Source organism: Lepisma saccharinum, chromosome 14 (genome assembly GCF_977018435.1).
Source record: "Lepisma saccharinum chromosome 14, izLepSacc3.1, whole genome shotgun sequence".
Classification (NCBI taxonomy): Eukaryota; Metazoa; Arthropoda; class Insecta; order Zygentoma; family Lepismatidae; genus Lepisma; species Lepisma saccharinum.
The window spans coordinates 26,676,365-26,704,110 of record NC_139242.1 but is presented as its reverse complement, the minus strand read 5'-3'; the positions used below and the strand labels follow the sequence as shown (position 1 = coordinate 26,704,110).

Sequence of the window (27,746 nt, the reverse complement as noted above, 5' to 3'; positions counted from 1 at the left end):
TGATATTTTCAGCAGGAAATTCACTTGTCTGCATGCATGTACCGCTCCTGGAGATTTTCACTAGTTTAGTCCTCCATTTAGTATTTCCATCTCTATCCCTGCAGGTTAGAGTTTTAAATTATGAACATTAGAAGTTCTCGAAGTCCAAGTTTACATACGCTTTCTTTAGTACGTATCGGTAGACTAGTACAGTATGAACTAGAATGCTGCAGGGAGAGGATTTCGCTCGAGCACCAAATACGTAGTTCGCACGGACGACGCTAGGTAGCGTACGGAATTGACAGCTGCTTCGCTCGAGCGAATAACGGTCGCAAAACGAGTGGTATACGCTCGAAGCCCAGTAGTAACCGTAATTTGTCTGTTGTAGTAGACCCTCAAACATGGATCGTTATGTGAAGGACGCAGTGAAATTGAAACATAGTCATTATCTTCATATTATATTAGTGGAGAGAAATCAACATCGCTACAGGCACGACGAAATTAGTCGTGTGCACACATTAGTGTGTTTAGTCAAGGGCATTTTGTAGGTGTGAATTTTTTATTATTATTATTACAGCGTGAGATTTTACTTTTTTACATCGGTGTAAGGTGGTATTTGATGGAAGGATGAGAGGGAATTCTCCCCGTCTGGTTGTTCTGAATACTTGGGGGATTCAGATATACAAATTATACAAAAAAACTATACTATTATATATGGTACATCATTGATTTTTTCCTTCGAAAAAAGGTTCCGGTATCCTTCAAGTTAGTTTGTTCTTGTGTTAAATAATCACGTATAAAAAGTTGCCTGTACGGTGTACCGTTGCAAGAGGAATTTCTGGAATCCCCCGCACATACACTTTTTTTTTTTCCAAACAGCACACTGCATCCGTGTGTACATTATTCAGCAAAAACCTACCTATCTGGTTGAAAAAAGTTCTACCATCGAAATCTGTTGCCTAACGTATAGGCGGAAATGTCCTTATCACGTTTGCAGACTAATGTTTGTTTCCTATTACGTTTCCAGACCTCTGTGTCCCAATTCTTCTACTTTTCCTTATTGATCGTTTCTTTGGACAATTTGCCCGCCTCAAAAAAAAAAAAAAAAAAAAAACGCTGTCCAAAACTCAGTCAGTCGTCTTGGGGGGCCTTGGAAATCAAAGAGATGTTTACTGAGTGAATATGGAATTTAAAAACACAGCAGGGGCCTCCCCGATGGCGCAGTGGTAGCGTCGTTGCCTTGTAATCAAGGGGTCCCGGGTTCGATACCCGGTGGAGGCACATAGTGGTTCGGATTCCACTTTAAACTGTAGGTCCAGTCCCGATTAGCCTTACTGTGCATAAAGTGGACTTAAAACACAAATCAATCAATCAATAAATAAATAAAAACACAGCATTTTTCACCATGTACAAGTAAGACTTTTGATATTCTATTCCCCCCTCTCAATACGTTCGGAGACCTTTGTGTCCCAATTCTTCAACTATTACATAGACACAGACACACACACACACACACACACACACGGATCGAAAGAGAACATGTAACATGTTATGTAATTTATACAAACCTTCAAGATGTTTGGTTTTGTCTATTTCAGATACGACCTGTAATATTTCTTTTTTTTTAATTTTATCGTCAGCGGCATGGAAAAGACCTCAACTATAAAATAGATATCTCCTGAAAATGGAAACGAAGTAACGTTATCGCCATAAAGCGAATAACGTCTCTTTCACCCGGAGAAGTCACACATCATTAACCGGCTATCAGTCAGAAGATTTCATCTTTACTCTTGGGAAATATTCTGGAAGAGCCTGGAGCTCACCGTCTGCAAATCCTATGTTCCAATGTCGTTACGTCGCCTGACAACACCCACACATCATATCACATCTTAATAGCAGCGGGTAGCGGCCGACCATAAAGGTAGGTTTCCAATCTCAAGGAAACAAATCACCGTTTCAAGGATTCACGAAAGATATAAAAGGAAGACGATAGGGTAGCTGTTAAATTCCCATTCCAAATCACTGGGCGTTGGGGGGGAGGGGTATCAATTGAACCCTGAAAGATAAACAGAACCCGCTGAGAGCACTAAAGCTCCTAGTCAACAACCAAATCGCGTCTCCACTCAACAACAACTTCAATATCACTTCCGGTTGTCTCTTGAATTGAGACAAATTGGGATACCATAGAAATTTACAGCATGCTAATATTATTAGATCGTCCGTTCAAGCCATATAAGTTTCGATTATGTATTATATTGTTGAGTCCCGGGTTCGATACCCGGGGAGACACATAGTGGTTCGGATTCCACTTTAAACTGTAGGTCCAGTCCCGATTAGCCATACTGTGCATAAAGTAGACTTAACACTAGGGATGTGACGAAGCTGAAAATTTACCGATGCCGATGTAATCACCGATAATTTTTGGAACCGATACCGATGCCGATATTTAACCGATTCCGATACATAAGATTATTAAACAGAAATGGGATGTTATTTTCAGCATGACAAAAATAAATTTGCTATGTACATTTCTATTGCATATCATATGTATTAGGTGCATTCAAATGAAAAGGTCTATTTCCTTGCAGAAACTTTATTACAGTAGTTGGCTACACATATTTACCGTATGAGGTAAGACACTGGTCCCACTTTGAAACAAGGTTATGAATTCCTTGGTAGAAGAAGTCCTTGTGCTGGGAATGAAACCATTTCCTGACAGCTTCCTGCAGCTCAGGACTCGAGGCAAAGCATCGTCCTCTGAGGTGTTTCTTCATAGGTCCGAAAATGTGAAAAATCACATGGACTCAAGTCAGGACTGTATGCAAGGTGGTTTAGCACTTCCCAATGGAATGATTGCAAGAGATCCTGTGTCTGTCTGGCTGTATGGGGACGTGCATTGTCCTGGAGTAAAATGATACCTTTTCTGAGTTTTCCTCGATGCTTATTCTTGATTGATGTCCGTAGACGATGCAGTGTTTCACAGTACGTGTTTGCGTTAATTGTGTGTCCCTCTGGAAGGAACTCCAATAGCAGTGGCCCTTGGTCATCGAAAAATACGGTCATCATAAGTTTGCCGACTTTAGGTTGTGATTTGCTTTTCTTTGGTTCTGGTGATCCTGTATGCTTCCATTCCATACTGTCCCTCCTTGATTTTGGCTGGTAATACAGGCAGATGGATTTATCTCCAGCAATGATTTTGCTGATAAATTCCTCACCTTCATTCCTGTATCGCATCAAATGAGCCAATGATATTCCCATTCTGCACATTTTTTTGTTCCTCTGACAAACACTTTAGCACCCATTGTGTGCACACTTACCTGTAACCCAGTCTGTGCTTCACAATGTCATGCACACTACCCAATGATACGTTCACTTGTTCGCTAATGGCTGCCAGGGATATTCGTCTGTCTTCTTGAATAAGGTTGTCAATAGCAGCCACTGTCCAATCAGGAATGCGATTTTTCAACTGTCCCGGCCGAGCATCGTCCTTCAATGTGTTTCCTCCACGCCTACACCACTTTCTCACTGTTTTTTCTGATACAAATTTTTCATACACAACTTTCATTCTCCTATGAATGTCCACTGGATGTACTCTTTCGGCATGAAGAAGCCGAATGACACCCCGCTGTTCTTCCTTGGACACGTCCCTTAATGGCAGCTCCATTGTTCAGCACAGCGTTCCACCTGGGGGGGAAGAAAGTGAAGGTGATTAGATAACGGACACGTGCTACCTGGACACACTTGCGCATGCGCAGATGCCTCATTACTAAAACGTCACATATACCTGTGGGTCATGTCAGAATCGATATAATTAAAATGAATATTCAAACCTGAAGCAAGTGCTGAGAAAATACTTGGGCATACCTGCTGCATCAGTATTCAGTGATTGAGTGTTCAGTGTTGCTGAAGAGATTTGAGATAAGAGAAGTAGGTTACTTCCTGAAGTGCTTCCAAATCTCGTGTCTCTGAAGTTGAATCTGGCAGAACAGGAATTCATTTTGCATTTCAAAGAACTGCTTGTGTACTAATGTTTAATCTCTTGAGAATCCTGTTCTGCCAGATTCAACTTTAGAGACACGAGATTTGGAAGCACTTCAGGAAGTAACCTACTTCTCTTATCTCAAATCTCTTCAGCAACACTGAATACTGATGCAGCAGGTATGCCCAAGTATTTTCTCAGCACTTGCTTCAGGTTTGAATATTCATTTTTGTATTTCCAATACAACAGCAGATCCTGGTTCAGCGATGTACTGTTTTATTTCCGATTTATAGTTAGGTTGATCCTCTGAATGAGTTTGCAATAATTTTATTATAAAAACTCTACAATAATGACGAATCATAACCAAATTTTCAATAAATCTTACAAAACTAGAATATAAAAGTTATTAGAAGGTAAAAACTCTAGTATAATCTGTACCGGTTTAAATATCGGATTTTCGCCGATTCCGATACCGATGCCCATATGTCAATTTCGGCCGATTTTCATACATCTGTAATCGGCTTCGGCACATCCCTACTTAACACCTACTAACTCTATCATGTATTCTATTGTTATTATTAAAACCTACAGATTGCATGTCAGAATCGATATAATTAAAAGTATTGATTTCAGCAGATGAAAGCGTTGATACACTTAATTATATGGATGAGACCTTTGCATTAACTAGAATCAAATACCGACCTGCATGGCGGAGTGGATATCACAGCGCACTGCGACGCCAGGTGTCGATTCGATTGATTGAATTGTTTTATGTTACTTCGCTTTTTGTGCCACTTTTGACTAATTTGCGTAGATAGGGATGAGTGATGATGTGATGAAATTGATGAATGGACACTCACAAATATCCATGCCCATGCCGGGACTCGGTTCGATTTGATTTTTGTTATTCAGCGTCGCTTTTCTGCCACCTTTGGCTAATCGTAAGGATGCGTGATGATGTGATGAAATTGATGAAAGGACACTACAAAGAACACCAGTGGCGCAACCTCAGGGGGCAAGAGGGGCAAACATTGAAGCAATGAATAGCAAGGGTAGCAGAATCTAAGAGTATTGAATTTGAATTTAAAAGTGTGGGAGCGTCAGCACTTACGCTATTTTGACAAAATCGCCAGAGCCTCGTTAGTCTTTAGTCCAGGGTGCACTACGTGGAAGTAATGTTGACTTTTGGGCACCTACGTGGAAGGTACACCTTACACCCCAGAATCTAAGAGTAGCATGACAAAATGATACACTTAAGATAGAATTAGTTTTCATATATGTCTTGCATTTTCCTTCCAAACGGCCAGGAAAACCTGCAGGAGGCACAGAGGGGCAATTGCCCCCTCGATTTCAAATTTTATCAAATAAAAATATGTTTCGTAAAATTTTCTTAGTCTCATCAAATTCGGACCTGTATATATATATAAGTGTGTGTGTGTGGGGTGGGGGGTGTGTGTATGTGTATTAAAGAAACATTGCTTATGTGCACAATTTAGTGTTAACATGTTGCTTATGTGAACATATGTTCTACATGAAAGTTACACATGCCATATGTACAAAAATAATTATATTCGTCATTTTTGTCTTTCAAAAATACAGTTTGTGTGCTTGTTTACCATTATTATTAATGTGAAATTGAACGTGTTGAAAATATGCCAGGAAAAATGCTATTAATAATAATAATACCATTATTATTATTATTACTATTATTATTATTGGCACGTTTATCCTCCTGGTACTTGCCCCCCCCAGACAAAAATTCGTGGTTGCGCCTCTGAAGTACACCCATGCTCACGCCAGGATTTGATCTCGGAACTCCTAGCGTCCTAATGCCACACCTTCTCTTTGCTCTATTGCGATGTTGTAAAGGTACCATCGTCAAGTTGAGCAAATAAAAAGTGAATCACAGTTTGAATTCCAATCCAATCACAGTTATGATAGTGATTTACGAATCACAGTGGTTTTCGTAACATCACAACTTCCCATCCAAGAAGCCAAGCGAGCCATGACAGAAGAAAACTGGAATGGACAGTATGTCAGCAGATCATGAGAAAAGACGAATATTCTCCTCTAACTGTGTCGTTATGCTGAGCATTTACCCTTTTCTTGTGCTCACCAGAAAGAAAATATCGGCAGTTTATTGATCGTGCAAAAAACCAGCCCCATTATACAGATAGAATTCTATTTTCATATATCTAAGCGCAGAAACTACAGAAACTATCAGTTACAAAGAAGTAATGAGGACAGTCACTGAAGAAAGGAACTAACAGGGCTACCAACAATGAAAGAGAGGAAACAAACAATGTAAGGCCTTAGCAACGTCGAAGAATGAAATGCCACAAAGGCTCTTTTATATAGATCAAGACAAAAAATCAGAAGAGAAAAGAAATTCGACCCGGCAAAAGGGAAATGCTAACATGATACGATAAAAACACGTAAGAGAAGGGAAATGGTGCGGAATGAATAATGCAGCTTCTGAACCTGGAAGAATGAACTCGAGGGGGAAACGCGAGAGTAACTGAAAATTTTCCTGACAGCCATTTTGTTGCCCGGAATACAAAATGAGGCCTAGCAATCTGTCCTAGAAGCGAAGAAGATTCCAATTAGAGACTTTTTTGAATCGGACGTGATATTTCGGAAGACAACCAGAGAGAGATGGGTAAAAATAAGGGTAATCTCTGAAACATTGCGCATAATTCAAAGTAATGTCTGGATTTCTGATACCTCAGAATTACAAGTACTCTAACAAAGAACTCATAGGGGAAGAAAGATTCGAAAAAGGGAATTGAAATATTGGGATATTTTAATTAAAAGCGGAGCGTCAGACTGCTCATTAACAATACGTCTCTACGTACACAAACAAAAAAAAAAAAACACTAATGAGGATTCGGAAAGATATCCGTGATGTTTTTCCCACAACGAAAAACTTTTATTTCAATATTTAATTAGGTAATTATCCTTTATGCAGGTAATTACCTAGAAATACAAAACATAATTATATACAATATAACACAATATAATCATTCATGTCACAATGCAAAATGATCATAAAATTCATAAGCAAATCTTGCCTGAGAATGTTATTCTTGATTTATATAAGAAAAAGTATTCTTTTCTGTATCTTTGACAACACAATTGCTCTATTTGTAGCATGAAGATCTTTTCTAAAATTGCGAAAAGAGAAGCAGTACAGGGCCTACAGTATTACCGCTGCGTCATAGGGGAGGTCCAAGTCACGAAATCAAGTAACAATACACAGTGCAAGGCTATTTTTCATGATAGTTTACTCTTTTTTGGCTTAAAGACTCAAACTGAAAGTATTATTAAGACGCAACTTTTTCACAATTATAGCATCTCTATTGAATTTCTATGGCTGAGGATACAGTTCTGGTCTTCGCACTTCCTGCACTCCCCCGTCCACTCACATATCTCAGAACATACGTTTAGTAACTGACTAACTTCCTATCCATACCTGTAAATTCCTTTTATCACCCTGTGGTACGTAATACTATCGGATTGGAAACTTTTTCATAGCTGACGATAGGAGATGGATTTCCTTGCGATGCCTCTCTCTGTTCGTCTTCCAAGACTCGACTCTGACTAGCGATCAGTGGTGGACCCTGACAATAGGTTGTAAGCTGTAAAAAATCAGCACTTCTTTTTTCAATAAGTCCTTAACAGCGATTTTCCCCCTGAATGTACGTACAAACTTCAACACAGATAACTGTAGCCAAATTGTCCATCAATGTGTTCTTTCATTTTGATTTTGCATCAGAGTCAGGTAGATTACACTGAAAATGGTTATGATTACCTCTACACTAGACGAACGATTGATATCTCAGAACGATGTAAGTTAATTTATTTATTTAATATTTATTTATTTATATTACCAAAGTTTCAGATACAGTACTGAATGACCATTTTATACTGAAACAGTAACAATAGAACAACAACAATAACAACAACAAAACAATAGCATACAAGATGGCACAGAAAAATATTAGAATTACACATACATTGTAACAATTTTCTGAAACTGTGCTCTGGTCAGAATATGTCAACATTTGGAGGCATGCATGGAAGTGTGACCTCACCACAAGGAATTTATCGATTTCAGGGAACATCTGTAAATACCTTTTGCGTTGTCTTTGAAGTTCGCATTTCTACATCTAATGACACCTGTCGTACTCCACTATTGTTTTCTTTCTCATTGGGTTCCTTTCTTCGCTTTACGTATCCGTTTACAAACTTAAAGGGGATATACTGTACGTCACTTTAAATATCGTTTACATCGTTGAAAAGCCAGCCATCAGCTTGTAAATAGATCTTCAAAAATTGACAGCTTGTTCATGAAGAAGACACACTGGATTCCAGTTTATGGTATGTTAATTTGGCATCCCGCCAACGTAATCTTTCGGGTCTACATGACGAGTAATAGGATTCCGTGTTGGGGTGCGTGCAGGAGATACGGTGGCTGCTGCAGCGAGAGGAGGGATGCTTTTCTCAAACATCATTTATCATTGTCATTTTCCAAGTTTCACGTCCGCGTTTAAAGTCGCCACTTCCCCCCAGAAAGAAGATTCTCTCTGGGAATTTGTTTCATCATCCTAATGCCCCGACATGGGGATGAAATGGTAGTGTGTGTGTGTGTGTGTGTGTGTGTTCGTTAATGCAAGGTGGATAATGTTATTTTTTGACACCAAGTCAGCAAGGTGGTTGTGTGCACGTTGCTGTTCTTTCATGGAACATTAGTTGTTACAAGGTCAGTGCCGAGCAGTAACGGCGCCAGAAAAAAAACCGTTTTGTGGCATAGGGGGAGGGGCGAGAAATGAGAGGGACTCACATTTAATATATCCCTCAATACAATGCAAAATGCATATTTGGGTTTAATAAGCATTTATGTAACCAGTTTTTATTGGTTCGGCTGTAAGTTGCCGAAGGGTCGACCGTGAGACATGTCCCCTGCTCCCTTCTGATGCAGCCAGTGGTGGCCAAGCATTAAAGAACAATATAAAATACAGTCTCTAATAGATTTATTTCGCTGGTCAGGGCCTCCGCGATGACGTAGTGGTACAGTTGTCGCCTTGTAATCAAGGGGTCCCGGGTTCGATACTCGGTGGAGATACATAGTGGTTCGGATTCAACTTTAAACTGTGGATCCTTTCCTGATGAGCTCAGACTTTTAACAACTGATTAGCTTAGACTTTCAACAAAAACTCAAAAACTTATATCGCTGGTTTCTACCCTACCTTTGGCCGTTAGTGGAGAAACTCAGTCGCAGATTGGTCGAGCAATTATTCGTTATTCGGGCAACCACTGTATTTCAAACGACTATATTTTTTTAGTGGTAGACACTTGTGTACCCAGGAGGAGCTGATGGAGCTACAGCCCCTCCCGAAATTTGGAGAAAATCAAAATCAAATGAAAGCAATAAAGAACTCGGGGAAAAACATTTTTGTCTTTGAACAACTTTTAAAACGAAGACTGAAAATGATAATTACGAAATATTTTGTAGAATGCAATGTAATATCCACCTTTACAATTCCAACCCCTTCCGAATAAAATTCTGCGTACGCTAGTGGTGATAGATATTGTAAAGAAAATTGTAGTGTACAGGGTCAACGAAGTTAGTAATAAGTTGTGTTTTGTACAGTGTATATTGATACACTTGTATGTTGAATTGCATCTTGTGCAAATATGCTGTATAAAGAAACAAACTGCCGGAGTACTAATTAAGGCGAGTGTACGTTATATACCTAGTGTGCTGAGAAAATCGTAGTTTTCAAATCTCAAATTACATCGTTTTGATGAGAAATATTTTCTTTGTAATTTGTACAGTACTTTGTTGTTTTTTTATGCGAAACACTGCGCTTACGGTCAATTCACATTACGATGAAATATTATATAAATATAGTGACAAAAAGTCAACTTCACTTCCACCTAATATACCCCAGTAACTGCCTCTGGGCCTCGGCCAGAAACCTTTTGTGGGGTTGTATTGTCCCGTAGTTTTTTTCTCTGTGCCCCTTTATAGCCTCAGCTTTTAGCCTAGGTAAGGAGACGAGTCCTCAGAGACAGTATAGCCTAGTTGTAGTTCTTGTTAAGTAAATAATGAATGAATTAGTTTCAAAATTTGAGTAAGGAATTTTTTAAGAGACATTTTATTTCCTTGTCAGGAGCCTGTCAATTTTGTTTTAGTTAAGGGGTTATCCCCGTATGTGCTGATGTGTCCATAATATAAAAAAATAATTAATCAATTAACATTATTTATACGTACATATCATCAGGGGCGCCGCGCCGACTTATCAGAATTATTGGGGCGGCTATGATCACTGAAATAAATTAATGAATGACTCACTCACTCCCTTTTTTAAGTTTTGGCCTCAGTGTTCGGAATCTCGTAAAAACCCATGAATTCCTCAAAAAATATTAAAATTTTCATTTACAGTTCGAATGCAAAATGTCAATTGTTCACGGATGGATATGTCACAAGTTTCGTCAACCATAATAGCAAAGTATTCCCGACTTTTAATATCTGCTACCACGAAGCGCAAAACAGATCTCCCTAATATATCAATGATCTCGTTCTGATGTCATGTGAGAGCCATTTGTAGCCCGAACGTCCCATCCACTCTCCTAGTTCATGCACATGTTCTTTTGAAACTATTTTTAGTAAAAATGTTAACAATACTCATAATTATATACTTAGTATATAGTAATAAGTCATGTGTTTTGCTGTCTCTGGTCATACCCCACCCCCCCCCGCAAAGTTGATGGTTTAGCGGTCTCAGCCCCCCAAAGTTGATGGTCTAGAACATTTCAAATGTGTATTTAAAGTTAAGTTCATGTGTCACAATTCAGAGTAAACTTTACATGGGAAGCAAAATAATACATTAGATTCTCTTAAGCAAAATTATTTTGGGGTTCTGCTCCCACATCGATAATATTGGGGGGGCTCGAGCCCCCCCCCCCCAAGCCCCTTGGAATCGGCGCCTAATCATATCAATGTTTCTTCATATACTATGCGCAATCCATGTGGTTATTGCCCTGTTCGATTCGCAGTCATATATTCCACAGAATAGCCACAGGAAGTTGAAATATGGACCCTAATCATATTTGAAGTAGAAGGTATAGAATTCTTCGCCTTTCTCCTCACAATTTCGTTCATGCTGAAGTGTTCCCAGAAAGACTTCTTCGCACGAAAGTGCTTTGATCCCTCTTCCGACAAGAGATGCACTCAGCACAATTTTTCCTCGTCTTATATGCAAATGCAACATTTGCTTAAGACTACAACACATCCAGCGACATTTTTGGCTTCTTCAAAGAGCAGATGTTCTTCGTTCAAGAATATTGTACTTCACGCAAAGGGCTTGTGATTTCACCGTGGGAAAGGCAATATCTACCATGTAGAATTTTCGCAAAGTTTCAGAACCAATTTATCTGATCGTAAATTCCGTATTTGCTAACCAGTTAATGTGTTTGAAATGTTTTACAGAAATCCATGACTTTATCTGATAAACGTGTACTTATGTGGAGAGTAGACACAAAGTTGACATGACAAGATGCCCATGATCTAAGTGCACCTGGCTAAATACTGTATTTTTGCATATACAAATTATGAATATTACATATGAAATGCCACACACCTCATTTACATAATTTCTGAGAGTTGCTCAGCTGTTGGGTGACAGTGCACGATAATTTTTCTAACTTTTCTAAATATTATTGCAGTGTAAATTTGTTCAACTTGTCAAAGTTTAACAAGTTTCTAACCAAATGCCCGGATAGATATGTACATTATAGTAAAACTAAATATGCTGACCAAGGCAGTAATTTATTTTATTAAAAACATAAACTAACGTAACGTTTCAACCTTCTAGCAAGGTCTTCTTCAGACTCTGTATCAAGTACAAAAGTACAAAAGTACAAAAACTTTTCTACTTGATACAGAGTCTGAAGAAGACCTTGCTAGAAGGTTGAAACGTTACGTTAGTTTATGTTTTTAATAAAATAAATTACTGCCTTGGTCAGCATATTTAGTTTTTCATAATCATGGAAACAAGGCTTAATGGAGTTATAACATTATAGTAAGTAGGGCTCGAACGTTTATAATCTAAGAAATAAAAAAGTGATTGATTGATTGGTGTTTTAAGTCCACTTTATGCACAGTAAGGCTAATAGGGACTGGACCTACAGTTTAAAGTGGGATCCAAATCACTATGTGCCTCCACCTAAAAAATAAAATAAAATAAATAAAAATAAAATTAAAAAGTAAAATAAAAATTAAAAAATATTAAAATAAAAGTGACCTGTAAAATTATCTTAATATTATACGAAAATATCCAAAATTATAAGAAATTACATGTAAAGTGACTTTAGATATTAACATTTAAGCTTGAACATTTTGTGAAGGACAAAAGCGTCACGTACTTGTCAAAATCAAAGCTTAGCAAAATACTTATTTACTGTTCTATAATTTGAAGTTGGTTCAATTCCACCGAACTTCCATAAGGATTAGATTGTGATTATAAAGCTTTGCGTTGAAAGTGCCTTCGAAAAATGTATGCCTACAACTACTACTACTACTACTACTACTAATGATGATGACGATGGATGATAATTAGAGTCTTTTCAGCAGCTGGACCTAACAATCTTTTTGATATTCAACAAATCATCCATTTCATTTTTAAAAAATTAATTTCTTTGGTAGGACACCTGATTTTATACAAATTTTAGTGATTTTAGCTAGACAAAATGCAGATAATAAATACGTGCTGTTACATCTCTATTCTTACCATCTTTCTTACCTGTTCATGTAATAACAACAACAATAATTATTATTATCAGATGCCGGCCCCTGTGGCGGAGTGGTTAGCACATCGCGCTACGACGCCAGGAGTCCCGGGTTCGAATCCTGACCTGGGCATGGATATTTGTGAGTGTCCATTCATCATATCATCACTCATCCCCATCTTCGCAAATTAGCCAAAAGTGGCACAAAGAGCGAAGTAAAATAAAGCAAATCATTATCAGACATATTTTTATATTTATTATTATTTCATATTATTATTTCATTCACCAAAAGATTTCAAGACCTCAAACCCGACCTCCGTGGCAAAGTGGTTAGCACAGCGGTTAGCACTACGACGCCAGAGGTCCCAGGTTCGAATCCCGGCCTGGGCATGGGGTTCTTTGTGAGTGACCCTTCATCAATGTCATCATATCATCACTCATCCTCATCTTCGCGATTAACCAGAAGTGACAGAAAAGCGAAGTAAATTCAAACCGAAGCAGTCAATTCAGTTTGCTCCTGAAGGAAAGTATTTGAAATATTATTTTTCCGCTGTTGAACTTAGAAGGAAAGAAATTAGACTAAATGCACCAATGACAATGAAGGAGAAATCTTCAATTTTTTTAATTAAATGCTTCTAAATTAAGTGTAACCGACTGCTGTGTTGACGTGTCACCAAGTTTCGAGCCCAGGATATAACTCACAAGGAAGTCACAAAAATCGTAGGAGGAAGAGACGAAGATTGAAAGGGGTATGAACATGAATCACTCATGCGCTACTGCATGCAAATGAGGGTCGAAAACGAAAAGGTCAAAGCAAAAGTGAAAAGATTGATTCACACATTTAGGAAAAAGAACCTTGAACGTCACCGGTCAATATTAACGGTCAACCGATCGAAAGATTAAAAGCAGTTCCAATTACACCGTCAAACGGATTTTTCTTTTTTGAAAACGTACGATGAAAAAAACTAGCCAATTCCCCTACACATATAATTAAATTTTGATAGCAGCTCGACTGGAAATTGATCAGAGGGCGTGTTGCTAATGAAATTGCGACCACAAAGAGTTTCAGGGCAGACTTTAAAAAAAAACTAGCTGCCGACATAAAGCATGTTTGTGCGATTCTATAACGAAACAGGTTGTGCTGGGGATTCTGCTCAACTCCCAAACGCTGTTGTCTCGTTGGTTACTGATAAACGGGAGGGAAATTTGTACAGGAAATTTAGGATGGCAGGAGGTGCGTGATATGCTCTCGATGTGTGTTGATGTGTGGAAGATGGCTTCAACACCGAATATACATTTTGTTGATTGAATCGGCAATTCTTCCACGTTCATCGTCACTGTTATTGGGTCTGAAATGGAAACACACCATTTACACAAAATTCGAAAAAAAAATAACGTTTTCTAAATACACAAATTTGCACTCGAGATACATATCTTTATGACGGTGTAGCATTTTCAAAACAAAATCTAATGAAACAGAAATGTTTATGACTTTTGAGACACTGTGTTTCGTAATTACTATTTTTAGATTTCGTTTTAAAACTTATTTAAGACCAAAATTGTAATCAGTAGAGCCCGGATTTTAGGTTTTTAACCTATTTTTACCTTTGCAGGTAAATAAGAAACAAGTTACGTCAGCGTTTCATAACAAAACGCAGTACCTGATGAACTTTTATAGTGCCTAAAATACCCTATTTTGCTTGTTAGAACCTATTTTAGGTTTTTTCGCCTAAATCAAACCTTTCTTTGGGTTTTGTATTTTTTTAAGGTTTTACAGGATTTTTACATCACACAAAGGTATTTGTACTGTTTGTTAATGAAAATATTCAATGTCTAAAATATTCAATGTCTAACTAACATAGGGCCTCCCCCATGGCGCAGTGGTAGCATCATTGCCTTGTAATCAAGGGGTCCCGGGTTCGATACCCAGTGGAGGTACAAGTGGTTCGGATCCCACTTAGTCCAGTCCCGATTAGCCTTACTGTACATAAAGTGGACTTAAAACACCAACTCAAACCAACTCAATGTCTAACTTGTTTGAAACACATTCTCTGTCGATTTCCCTCCCTCTAAGTCCATAATGCTTTTTCAAGCTCTAAACAAAGCAAAATGTCTGGTGCCATTGTTGCCTGCACCACAGTCCAAAGTTCAAACTTCTGATCCGTGTGGTCTTGCTCAATTTTGGTACTTTCTAGCATTCACACATTACGAAGTAACGTTTCAGCATTCAAATTGGCACCACTGGCTATGCTTCTGTTTAAGGATCATTTTCACCATATAAGATGATCCTCATAGATAAAATCGGGGTTTTGTCTGTGGATAATATGAAAAATATTGTGCATTTATCAAATCGATAAGTAACTTTTGTTAACGGCACAAGTATGAGTATCACAATAACTAGTGGATATTTTTGAAAACTATGCATATAAATGAAAATTTGGTTAGAAAATTAATATTTGATGGTTTGGATGGATGGATTATCTATTAAAATTTGTCACGGTTACTTTGAAATTTTGTTTTCAACAATTGTTCCTAATTAGTATTTTTCAGGAACTTTGAATCATTTTAATTTTTTTGGAACCTGCTTGAGGATTTTTTTTGAGTCTAATTTAATATTTTTAGAACCTATTTTAGAATTTTAGAACCTATTTTAGAATTTTTAGAACCTATTTTAGAATTTTTAGAACCTATTTTAAGGTTTTACACCCTATTTTAAGAACCTAAAAGTACATTTTTTTAGAACCTAAAAATCCGAGGTCTAGTAATTACATATTCTATTCATTTCTAGATACACACTTTTAACACAAAAATGTCAACAAATTATATAATTGACATGATTTTCCATAACATAAGTTTTATGTTACATATTTTACATAGCCTATTTGCTAATTTACTTATACATAAAAGAACATATTCGGTATTATTTTCCTATCTTGATAATTTTTCCTATGTAAAATGCTAATGCTAAGAAATGAAATATCAGAGCTATAATTTTTTTTAGAGGAAACATATGCATCCAAACTTTCAGCAAAAAATATAAGGAAAAGGATCAATATAGGATAAAATTGCCGAAATATTTTGTTTTATGTAAAGTAAATTAGCAAATATGTAATATCCTGGCAAATATGTAATAATATGTAACATAAAGCTTACGCAAAATGATGTCAGTTACATAATTCGTTGACATTTTCGTGTTCAAGGTATGTATCTAGAGAGGAATAGAATATGTAATTACATACAAATCCTAGATCTAGTTATGTGACTCTCCTTAATATTGCGGCTACAATATCAGAGCGTGATGTCGGAAAAATTGAAAGAAAATTTGTTACCTTTATCCAAAGTTTATTGTCGTTCTATCTTAACAACACTCACAGCGATATAATACCATTGTCACATGCATAAACCCGATACAACAAACTTTTCTCTTTAAATAGATATTATTTCTTACAGATTTCGCGTCTACACCAATAACTTCATTCTGTATCCTCACCCACACCGCTGTCCTGGCAACTGATTCAATAAAAGTTCCAGACTGGAGCAAGCTGGAGTGTTCTAGAAATTTCTCGAATCCGGAAATGGCTTCAGCTTCCGGTGTTGAAGCTCTAGTATCTTAGACACTTTTTATTGCATATGGTCATCAATATAAATTCAGAAACTATATATGCAAACAACACTAACAATAACATAAGAACAAATAAATAAAACGTAGTAATGGGAAAATAACAAACAAATGAAACATAATAGTGAAAAATAAACAAACCGTAGCACCTACACAGTCCCTAAAACAATATGTTTCCACGCGTGTCCGTTAAAATGAACAAAGCAGTTTTAATTTCTTGAGTTATATGGTCAGTGATTAATTCAGGGGTTTACCCGGGGGAACCCCTCCTACCCGGAAATTAAATAGTCCCTCCGAAAATTTCAGTAACCTGGCAGAGCATTCACACGATAGCTAAGATATTTGGCAACCACTTTCACTTTGGTTTTCTTTCATTCACTTTAATTTAACGTAGAACGTACTTTTCCCCGTTTTATCATAGTAATAAGCACTGATTCGGTTCTCATTATAATTAAAAGTCAAGATAATGAAAGAATTAAAATTATCGTCCATTTTGATAACTGCTAAATGAAAAAAATATGACGGATCAAGATAAGCTTCAAGCTTGTGTAAAGGTGTCAACTGAGGTGGGGGGGGGGGGCACAGAAAGTTGAATGGATGATGTCATCCACAGATATGCTGTAGAAAGACTAGACGCCTTAGTTTGCTGCAAATGTAAATTATTGCATGCTATAATATTATTTTATTGATTCTCATATCATTCTTAAAATGACCGTTAATTAAACCTAATCGTCTTCCCCCGTGGGATCCCGGGTTCGAATCCTGGCCTGGGCATGGATGTTTGTGAGTGTCTATTCATCAATTTTATCATATCATCACTCATTTCCATCTTCGCAAATTAGCCAAAAGAGGCACAAGAAGCGAAGTAAAATAAAGCAAATCAATGAAAATAATAATTAAACCTAATTACATATCAGGAGTGAGGTGCAATTTAAATTAGTATTGTTTTATTAGTATCATGATTTGATGTCTATGACATCCCCCGTGAAGTAAAGAGGTTGCATTCAACACTGGACATAATGATTTATACAATTTATTTAACCATGAGGATGAAATTCAACGGAAAGAAAAGATCACGTAATTCAGGACCCTCGGTGATTTAAGTATGAATCGCTAACTACATCTCCAAGATTATAGCATTGATAAAAACTGTTGACGTTATTGCCTACATTTTTCTCAGAAGTCCTCTGAAAGAGGGCTCATCTTGCACACCTTACAACTTGTTTGACGGAACAAGCTTCTGTCTCTCGATATAAACACGCCAGACTGCATGACCAAACTTTTATCATGAACTGTAATTCCCAAATGAGAATCTATACGTGCTTCTGGAGAGCTTTTAGATTAACTGGATGTCGCAGAAGTACCTGTTTGTTCTGAACACCTGAAACATTCTGCTTCCCTTGGACAGCTTTTAGCTGATTGCACTGGTTTAACCTGAAACATCTACCTCTGACAACTATCTTCACTTTATTTTTCGCTGTGTTGTAATCCTTCTTTCAACTTTTCCTTTCTTTTGTTTATGACTGATTTATGGTAGATTTGTGTCTTTCAACACCTATTCTATCTTCATGCAGATTGGTATGCTATAAAATTATTTATGCTACATAAGTTGAGAGTGCAATGACAGGGGAAAAAACAATTGAGCAGAGTTAATTCCCGCTTGCACGTTGCATTCGTGGGATTGATTTTTCCAAAGCGTTTCTATCTGTTTTTGTATTGCAAAGCTCTTCGTTATTTTTTGGAGTGTGAAATTTTATTTTGATACTTTACAAAATAATGAAAAATAGCAATTTTTCTTGTCATTGTGCTCCGAGTTCCAATTAAGTTGATCTACAACATCAACATTGCCATGGGGTGCGGAGTGTGCTTCAAAATGAACCGTGTGTTCCGGTTTTCTGGATCTCCAAGATGAAACTGGTCATGTTTGCAAATCGTCGCTCATTCCATAGGCACTTGCCACAAATGAAGTGAATAAAGTGCAGAGGTGGGTGGGTACTCCATGACTGATGATGACCATGGCTCCTCCGGGGTACCTCGTTTAACACGTACAGACCATTGCCTCAGAGTACTATTGTCGTGATTTGGAGCAAAGAGTTGCAAGGAGTTCTCATCTGCTGCAGGATAATGCGAGATCCCATACTTCACCGACCACCCTTCAAAAACTGCTGTATTCAGGCACCCTCACTAACAGCAGATCTATTCCTGACTGATTAATATTTTTTTTTCAAGCGCCCCATGCAGAATGTTGACTGTCAAAAATGTCTTGAGTTACTTGAGTTTGTATTTTAAGTCCACTCTATGCACAGATAGGCTAATCGAGACTGGACCTACAGTTTAAAGTTTGGATCCGAACCACTATGTGCCTCCACCGGGTATCGAACACGGGGCTCCTTGATTACAATGCGATGACGTTACCACTACGCCATCGAGGAGCCCCAAATTAGCTTGTCGGTAAATCTAATTTGAATAATCATCACTTTGACAATTATATGTTGACTGGATTTTGTATTTGTTAAAATAACTCCAGACCTTTTTATTTCTGTAAATCTTGAAGTTCTGAAGTACAGTGCTCTTGTTGAGAAAATCTTGTGCAGTGTAAGGACAGCAGAAGACACTCAGCAAATAGGATGGTTAAGAAACACACTCTGTGGATTGGATCATCCAGCCAGGATTCGTGTATTTCTTGCACGGACGTCAAAAATGTCTTCCGACAGTTTGTCAACACTCCTGGCCCCAGTTTACACCGTGACTGCATAAACGCACAACCGAATTGTTGGCAAATGTTGTCCATGATGAATACTTGAGTAACAGGCAGTCACGCTACCCACTAGACACGAAAGTGGCATCCCCCTATAATATTTATCGTTACATTGCACAATCGGCCGAGCATAACTTCGAAGATTGTCCTGAAAGACTTAGGAAAAACTCTAGTTTTGTACAGTAATTTTCGAAAAACACCTTTAACAATATGTACGGTGGAGTTCAGAGAATCCTTTGTCCATAGATAAATATTCTAAAGTGTTTTGACGTACCTAATAGAAGTCAATTCAAATATTGTGCCATTATGGTAGAAATAACAAAGTGTATTACTTAAGTTATATTTATTACAAGTCACAGATTATATGTGTTATTTTAGAAATAGAGTTTAGTAAACTTACAAATTTCTAAGATTTCCACTCATTTCATGAAGATTACCAGTAGTACTAGAATTAATTTTCCACCTCCCTCAAAGTTAAGTTTTAGTATTGATTTTTATTGATAACAATGCGTATATCTTCAGAAGGGAGAAAGTTTTGTTTCCATGTTTGAGAATGAATTTAGAAATCTATATCCTAGGTAAGAAAATTCAGAGGGGGCTATTCCATAGCTCCGCCAACTTCAATTGTAGAAATAGCCTCCACCTCAGCATTAACTGCTCCAAGAGGAAATTAAAGGGCCGACATCCTCTCATCCAAACTCAAGCCATAATGTGAAACACCACTAAAAGCTTCGTTATACTGAAGCTTCAAGTTTCATGACATGATGGAGACGTCCATTGTGACGCACAGGATCTCATTCCCTGTAAAATCTTCCCACAGGAATTACATCCTTCCTCTTCCTCCAATAGGTGATCGACTTAGAAAATGACATTTGTCTGCTGCAGTAATCGAATTATGAAAATCTGATTGTGACCGGATCCCAAATTAAAATTTATAATGGAGAAAATCCATTCCGACAGTTCCAGAACATCCAATTTTGGAACGCAAGCGGTTTCTCGGATCGGAATTTCCCGCCACACAAAGAGGAATCGGTTCCAGTTGCACGAAACTTAAAACTCAATAATTCCGTGGGTTTCACAACAAAGCGTTTGATTCTCGCGTTCTTGGAGTTCTCCCTTGCTTCGTCTTCTTCCCCTCATCGTTAATTAAGCAGCAGCCATCGGAATTAACTCCTGGGAGGAGGAGAGATTAAGTCCGCTGTGAGCAGTGTCTGGTCGCCCATAAGGGAAAGTGATGTTTATACCTTTTAATTTGCGGTTCTTGCAGTCTGTAATCACAGGACCGGCACTTGTTATGTTCTGGGAAAGTTTACAGTTCCGTAAACCTCATCAAAAGGTTCTGGAGAGATTGTGGAAAAGGGGTGTGAAAGTTTAGCTTGAGGACCTGTATTCAGGCTTTTTGACAATTTACTTTTAAAGCCAGAGTATTGTCTTTTAGCCGTTTTGGGGACGGTTACCCGAATGCGAAGAACAGGTGTCGGACTGTTCCGGATCGCCAAGGAGCCACAAATTGCTTTTAAGTATGCCTTCCCGTTTCGCTGATAGATTCATTTCATTTGTTTTACTTCGCTTTTCTGCCACTTTTGGATGAATAGTGACAAGATGAACGAAGACAATCGCACATGGATGACACACCACAATCCTTACAGAGACTTATCCTGGCTGCAGGCGCCAGAGCTTCGTTAGTCTGCAAAATGCATTCCAGGGTGTACTATATGGAAGAGGGGTTGACATTTGGGTGTCTCCAGAAAGGTTGACTCCTTACACACACACCTCCTCCCGTATCGACGAATGGCCCAGAGGCGCATCATGTCAGATTTCCCACCTAAGTAAAGTGTTCGGTGAAAAGGGATTTCCATTTTTCCCAATATTTTTAGTCCTCCGCTGGGAAATTTCATGTGTTCCAGAACAAAGTTCATCTATCCAATGTTTTATAAACAAACATAAACTTAATGTCATACCATGTCTTGAGTTGCGAGTTCAGAAACTCATGACAACTTTTGATTGGCTGCTGAAAGTGAACGTAGTTGTCTTCTTTGTTTGCTGACAATTTGGCATACTTTGAAGAGGAGAGGTTTAACCCAGGAGTCATTCGTCCTGTCCGTGTCTTTGCTGGCACGATACTATTTCCGTAACAGATTATAATTTTCAAGTAGAGGCAAATAGGGTATTCTAGATTCTACTTTGAGCCCCATTAGAATCCTGCATGGGACCACTTTCGCTCGCTCGTACTCGTTCGAGGTATACATTCGAATATAATTTCAATGTGATAATAATCGTACTCACTATCCGCCTTGGTAGTTTTAGCCCACAATCATCTATTTCATTTTCATATATCACTGTATTCGTAAGATAGACTAAACTTAATTTTTAACATGGAGATAATGACTATGTTCACTTAAGTTTCGATTTCACTGTGTCTTTCACTTCACGACCCATATTTGAGGGTCTACTACAACAGACAAATTACAGTTATACGTGTACTACTGGACTTCGAATGTATACCTCTCGTTTTGCCTGTTTGAGTGTTATGAAGCTCTCACTTCCGCGCTCTATCTAGCGTCGTCCTTGAGAACTATTTGACGATGGAACGAAATTATCTCCCTACAGCACTCTATAGTGGAACCACAAGGAAAGAAACCTGCGCAGACCCGCAACTCCTGTGCACCATACTCCCGCGAGGAGGGGAGGGTGAGAGTGGAACATGCTTCCTTATGGCCCGAGCGGAACGGAAGAAGGGAAAGCTGCGCGGGGACTTTTCGTCCAAGGTTTTTTTCCTTGTGGTTGCTCGATAGCCTCCATACATTATTTGGTCACTCCCGTTGTGATTTTTTTCCTTTTCATGATTGGTTCCAAGCTGATATTTCAGCCTAAATAATGAAAGCACGGTTTTCAAGTTTTTCACTGTATGTGTCACGAACGTTTTTGTAGACATCCTCACTGTTCAATATTTGTAGCTAAGCTGGAAGAAATTCTTGAGGAAGTTGGGCTCCGATGTCTGGCTACGCAAATGATTGATTGATTGAGTTGGTGTTTTAAGTCCACTTTATGCACAGTAAGGTTAATCGAGACTGGACCTACAGTTTTAAAGTGGGATCCGAACCACTATGTGCCTCCACGGGTATCGAACCCGGGACCCTTCGATTACAAGGCGATGACGCTACCACTTGCCCAGCGGGGATTCCCGCCTACGCAAATGAAGACTTAAGTATACACACAGTTGGCATTTTTTCCTTTCAGGCCGGGAGCTTGAAAATAAGTTGAAAGTGAAATCATCTGAACAGAGTATGGCAAAAGATGACTGTCCATTCTGCAAATGAATATGTTACATAACGAACAGACTTTCCAGAGTAGAAATTTCAGTCGCATCCAGTGACGACGCCAGAGGGGTGCCACCCCCTCCCCAGTCAGACACTTCGCCCCCCCGGTCGCCCAAAACTGAAGTTAATTAAATATCGAATAATAAGAGAGTTCATTTATAAGAGTATGACGATTTTCACCTTTTCTAAGTGGTGTATTCTGCATGATATCATTTTTGCCTGCTTGGCTAACAAATATTAATTTGTTTTATTATATACGTATATGTGCGTGTGTGCGACTCGTTCAAGATTCGAGCACAGACCTGGGCATAGGCGATTTCTCATTCAATTATGTCCTGTAATCGTCGCGATTAACCCACGTTTTTACCAATTTTAAGATCTGGAAAGAGCGTTGAATGTGGATGGTTTCAACACATCACGAACATTCCGAAGACCACAAAACATCATCTGTAGTACGGGCAAATTATTCTAATCGTTTGTAGTTAGTGACAACGCTAATTAGTAAAAGACATTCAAAGTGATTCAAGATTTGGTTGTTTGGTTGATTTGGTGTTTTAAGTCCACTTTATGCACAGTACGGCTAATCGGGACTGGACCTATAGTTTAAAGTGCCTCCACCGGGTATCGAACCCGAGACCAAAGGTGATCCAAGAAAACCGACACTACATGTCAGTTGTTGTGGATGCATCGCTGTTTCTTACTATTCGGGGACTTGATTTTTCGAGATGTATACCGCCGGACCCTGTGGCTGAGTGGTTAGCACTTCGCGCTGCGACGCCAAGGGTCCCGCGTTCGAATCCCGCTCGGGCTTGGTTCTTTGTGAATGTCCATACATCAATTTCATCATTTCATCACTCATCCCCATCTTCGGAAATTAGCCAAGAGGCACAAAACGCGAAGTAAAATAAACTAAATCAATCAATTGAGATGTATGCCAGCTTTAGCAAAGATAATTTCTTCGATACTCTTGAAGTTAATTTCAAAATGAGAAGATATTATTCGGAAATGTACTGAACTTGAAACTTAAAATGCAAATTACACTCAAAATTCGATTCAAATCAAAGTAATCTGCGTAATGTCCACACTTATTCTCAGGAAAATAAGCCAGGAAGTGGAAGAGGCGAAAGTATTCGCACCGATGTCAGGTGAAACAAAAGACATTGCGAGAAAGGAAAAGGACAGATATTTGTATCGCAGGCAGGTAAAATAACGCTCTTTAGGATTTGCCACTCTTCAATCATTAGATGCAGGTTCGCTCTTTCTAGTACATATCAAAATCGAATACCTTCTTTACAAGAACTCCATAGGTGCCTTAAATTGTGTAGCACAAACATACGTTGGAGTGTAGAGTAAGAGGTGCACCAGGGTCCGAATATTTCTTGAATTATGAAACAACTGTAACCTTCTTGAGATTTTTATTCCTGTGATAACATTTCCCTGAAAGGTGAAACGCAGATTTTCCCAAAACTCTGCAGCGTTACGAAGATGGAACGAAAGTAGTCCACCTAATGGATTTCTTCGAAATCCTAGGATAGTATAAATTGGCATTTCACAAAGTTCACACTCTAGTTGTATTCTGTGTAACAATCCCAGTATCCAGTGCATCGTGTGAAAGAACCTTTTGTCTTTGAAACCTTTGAAAAGCAGGATGCTGGATGCCAGCTGCCTCATTTGGCTGTCCTTGCTATTGAGAAGAAATGTCAAGCCCTGGACGTACAGAAGGTGGGCAATGTTTTCTCAAAAGCACATACAGCAGAATTCATCTACTGGAGAATTGCACTTCACTAAGTGACTTTCGTTGTTTCTAATACTTAAGAAGATTAATTTCTTCCAACGTCATGTTTATTTTGCAAGAAAATTAAACTCTTCGAAACATTTTCTTTCGTCATTTATATTTTTATCTCATAACTTGAATATTTATATCAGTAGTTTCAGCTCAAGAAAGACGATGAATTATAAAATTATAAATGTCTTCTAATACTGAAATAGGCCATTAGAAACAACGCAACTTGCGGCAGTTCCCACGAATAAAAAAAATAATGATTGCCTTTATTAAAGCGAATCATATGGATTGATTGATTGATTGATTTGTTGTTTTAAGTCCACTTTATGCACAGTAAGGCTAATCGGGACTGGACCTACAGTTTAAAGTGGGATCCGAACCACTTGTGCCTCCACCGGGTATCGAACCCGGGACCCCTTGATTACAAGGCGATGACGCTACCACTGCGCCATCGGGGAGGCCCCGAATCATATGGAGATAAACTCGTAATGAAGAAGTAAATTTAGGCAGTATACGTCCGCTATGAATAAAGGACAAACACAAAACACCGTACATGAATATAAAGTAAAGAAAAGTCAAGTGTTCCCCTGTGCATAGCACCACGCCATGAAGGCGTATAGGGGGTGTGGGGGTAACGCCCCACACTTTCTTGATCCGGTCGTGAGTGGGGGTGATGTGATCAGCATCACGCCCCTGACCACCTTTACCCCCCAGGGTTTCCCCCAGGTACCTATGTTATTCGACGCTGGGTGGGCGCCGGGGCCGCTTCCACCGTTAGAAAAGTTCCCGAATAATAATAATTATTATTATATTATTATTATACATGTATATTTATATATATGTAGTGTTTTCGGGCGTTTTAATGTGAATGCCCCCAACAATATTTTGTCGCCCCCCTTCCCCCCTCCCTCCCTTAGTCACTTTTCTCTGGCGCCGTCACTGGTCGCATCACATACCATACCATCCGTTGACCAGTGGATCTCAAAATGCTGCAGTTGTCCGGGACATTTTGAAATCATCAGGTCGCTATGGAAATTACAGAATTGAAGTGATAATTGTACGGACGTGTCGAAAGAGTAACTTAATTGTTCCAGTAGGAACGCTGAGAGCGTCGTTCTGCACAACAGCCAAAAGATAATTGAAATGGAAACCATGGACTCAAAACATTGTGTTTAAAGTGATTTTCAGTTGGAAGCTCCTACACTCACAATTTCAAAAGTGTTCTTGTCATAAGTAGACCTCGGATTATAGGTTTTTAACCTATTTTTTCCTTTGCAGATAAATAAGAAATATCAAGTTATGTCAGCGTTTCATTAAAAAACACAACTGTCGAAATTTTATAGTGCCTAAATAACCTATTTTGCTTGTTAGAACCTATTTTAGGTTTAAGTGCCTAAATTAAACCGTTTTTTAGGTTTTATAATTTTTTTTAGGTTTTACAGGATTTTTACATCTCTCAGAGGTATTTACTTGGTTTGGTAACGAAACAATTCAATGACTGGCGTGTTTGAAATACGTTATAATTCACGCATAATTACCGGAATTCGAAGAATTCCCGGTGAGTAGCCTCCCTGGTATTGTGCAGCAAATTATACATACGTAGTTCATTTATCATACCAGCAAGTAACTTTTGCTAACAGCACAAGTATAGATAATTTGTGGATAATTTTGAAAATGATGGATACAAATGAAAATTTGGTTAGAAAATTAACATTTGGTTGTCATATAGACGTCTATACCTACTAAAATTTCTTACGATTCTTGTGAATTTTGTTAACGATTCTATCTAATCAGTAATTTTCAGGAATTTTGTAGCATTTAATATTTTTGGAACCTATATTTCAGGATTTCTAGAGCCTAATTTAATATTTTTTAAACCTGTTTTAGGATTTTTAGAACCTATTTTAGGATTTTTGTAGCCTATTTTAGGAATCTAAAAATCCGAGGTCTAGCCATAGAGCTACCATATTTTAGGTGTTTTTAGTGTTTATCACCAAATGTCTAGAAAGTATTGTATTAGATACCCATCGATGTCAACTACATCCTCTCCTAATGTATAGGAGTGTCCGTTACAGTAAGACTTATTGTCGAGTACGAATCTTCATATTCGACAATCTTATTGTCGATCACCATATCCTAGCACACTGCTAAGTACTTAGACCTATACTCTGTCCCGGGAATCTCTGGAGCAAGCGAACGAAAACAAGTCTTTGCGCAAATAGTAACTCGAGAAGGCTCGGCCAATGAACGCGTGATAGGCAAAGATGCCTCATGAAGGGGGCATTGCGACTGCAGCTACAAGCGATTCGTATCAGTACGTAGCACTGCTTTGCTACGCCCACTGGCTTCCCCCCCTTCTCTACCGTTATGCGCGGCCTTTGTCTACAGATTCCTGGGATAGAGTATAGGTCGAACAGTCGGCTCCCATTACAGACCTCCATCAAACAAGTATAGCATTTAGGGGCATATTAAATATGAATATGCCTAGGCACTCATTCTTTTCTGGGGTAGTTTTTGGCCTACTGAAAAATGTATTCTTATCTCTAATCCGGAGAAAGACACGTAGAGCGCTATCCTTTCATAATAACTCCAGCGTCATAGTTAACCTGACAAAATATTCATTCATTCATCCATCGTTCTCTGCCTTAAAGAATATGTTTATCTCTAAAACTTCCAGGCTCTCTGATTAAGCGCCTTATGCTTCATGCCTGAGTACGATCCATTTAACATGACCTATCATCCGACATCTTCTTCCCCGGATCATTTCCCTCTTAACCATTTCTTTCCGCGCATCTTTTAGCAGGCAATTCCTTCTCAGCCGGTGTTCCATCCCAATTTCTATTTCTTTTCGTGATCACTTCCGGCGTTTCTCCTGTTTCACCAACTTTTAACAAGACAGTTTTATTTCTTACTTTGTCTGTCCATTTCACATCCTTTGTCATGGACACATTTCTAAATCTTCTAGTCTATTTTCCTCACTACTTCGTAGAGTCCAGGTGTCTGCCCATGCAACGCTACACTCAACAGAAAACACTACATTGTCTTTTATTTGTTCAAAAGTTCACAAAACACACTATGTTGTGAAAAACCACACACACACACACAAAAAATTTGATCCCGTCCCTAATCGTTAACCTGGTGACTAGAACGTGCAACGTTGAACGAGAAATCCAATGAACAAGACTTTACTACGAGGACGTATCAAAAAGTTTCGAGACTAGTTCTGTAACACGCCAACAGATGGCAGCGCAAGGCTGCACGCACAGGCACAGGGAGCACCAACCTTCATAAGTCAGTGAGCCAAGAAACATCGTCCTGTGTACATCGTGAGCTCTGCAGCTGGTGGTCTTCTGACCACGTGCGTTACCACGCTGCGATTTCATCATGGACAGCAAGTTACAACAACGAGCGAACGTGGAATTCTGTGTGAAACTGGGCAAATCCGCCACAGAGACGCTTGACATGATTCGGCAAGTGTACGACGATGCAACAGTGAGTCGTTCGAGGTGTTTTGA

At 38.6% G+C, this 27,746-nt stretch overlaps 1 protein-coding gene across 1 annotated transcript in view; it reads left to right on the top strand.

Annotated features, from left to right (window-relative positions):
- Nucleotides 1-27,746, top strand: part of LOC145998742 (neuronal acetylcholine receptor subunit alpha-10-like) — a 424,671-nt gene that overhangs the window by 354,499 nt on the left and 42,426 nt on the right. The window lies entirely within an intron of this gene.